This window comes from Eriocheir sinensis, unplaced genomic scaffold (assembly GCF_024679095.1).
Source record: "Eriocheir sinensis breed Jianghai 21 unplaced genomic scaffold, ASM2467909v1 Scaffold1035, whole genome shotgun sequence".
Taxonomy (NCBI): domain Eukaryota; kingdom Metazoa; phylum Arthropoda; class Malacostraca; order Decapoda; family Varunidae; genus Eriocheir; species Eriocheir sinensis.
This window is the reverse complement of record NW_026110336.1, coordinates 105,001-106,709: the sequence shown is the minus strand read 5'-3', so window position 1 is coordinate 106,709 and position 1,709 is coordinate 105,001.

The following is a 1,709-nucleotide window of genomic DNA, read 5'->3' as shown; positions in this document are numbered from 1 at the left end:
GGCATTATTGACTGGCCTCAAACCGAAATAAATAAATTAGATGTAAAAACAAGGAAAACTTTAACACTCCACAAGGTCATCTACAGAAATCAGTGCCTTCCAAGACTGTATATGCCAAGAAGAGAGGGAGGCCTAGGACTGTCTGAAGTTAACCACCAACACAGAGCCACTATGGTGAGCATCGGCCAATACCTCAGAAGCTCCCTAAGTCCAAACATTGCCAGGGTCCGGGAACACCACACCAACAAAGCCAGCAAAAACACCTCAATTACTAAGCTGGCCCAGCATTTTGGACAGGATTGTATAGTAGATGAGCAGGAAACAGAAAACACACCAGCCACCAAAATGGCCAGAAAGAGCCGTTCAAAATTCACCAGGAAGTTCCAGAACACCAACTTAACTGAGTGGGCAGAACACCAACGTGCCAAGTTTTTCCTGCAAGAGCTCTCCAAAGATTACATTGACAAGGAGAGCTCTCTGAACTGGCTCATCAAAGGAACCCTCCACTACGATCAGGAGAGGCTGATAATGGCAGCACAAGACCAGGCCATAATGACCAACGCTTTCAAAAAAATGTCTGGTCTCAGTAACAACAACAAATGCAGGTTCTGCCACACTGAAATTGAAAGTGTGAGCCACCTGATCTGCAGCTGCCAGACTCTGCTAGCCGATGGCTACTACACAGTCAGGCATGATGAAGTGTGCAAATACCTACACTGGACCATCTGCAACAGCCTGAACATCAAGTGCTCTAGCAAAGTGTGGGAACATCAGCCAGAGAAAATCACCGGAAATGAGACGCACACCATCTACTATGACTAGGTCATTCCAACAGCTACCTACCTAGATAATGCTGCAGTGAAACCGGACCTAGTTGTGTGGAACAGGAAAGAAAAAGTGGCTATGATAGTTGAGGTCAGTATCCCACATGACAGCGGGCTAAACAGAGCTGAAAGGGAGAAGGTCACCAAATATCAAGGCCTGATGCATGATATGAAAAGAAACTGGAAATTGAAGAACATCTCGATTGTGCCAGTCATTGCCGGAGCCACAGGCCTACTGAAAAAGAACTTCAAAGACCATCTAGCTAAAATCCCAGGAAACCCGAGGGCAACAGAAATCCAAACAATTGCCCTTAAGGGAACCACTACCATCCTAAAAAGAACCCTCGGTTGCAGCCTCTAAAAAGTGGGTGATTGTTAGGCACTTGGCAGAGTGCCCCATCACCCATAATCAAAACTGAAAAAGTAAACTAAAACAAAAAAAAGTGAAAGACCTCATGAATGCCAAGAGTGTGGCAAAGTGTTCAGTAGGAAGGGTAACCTTAACACACACACCCTTACATACACTGGTGAAAGACCTCATGAATGCTAAGAGTGTGGCAAAGTGTTCAGTACAAAAGGAAGCCTCGACAGACACACCCTTACACACACTGGTGAAAGACCTCATGAATGCCAAGAGTGTGGCAAAGTGTTTAGTATGAAGAGTCTCCTTAAAAGACACACCCTTACACACACTGGTGAAAGACCTCATGAATGCCTTGAGTGTGACAAAAGGTTATTTTCTAAGTCTGCTTTGAACATCCACGTTGTCACACACTCTGACCTGAGAGAGTTCAAGTGTGACGTTTGTCTAAAACATTTCAAGACCAAGAAGATTATTGCCAGGCACATGAAGATCCACTTCCCCTGAGGTGTTGTGTGGTGCTG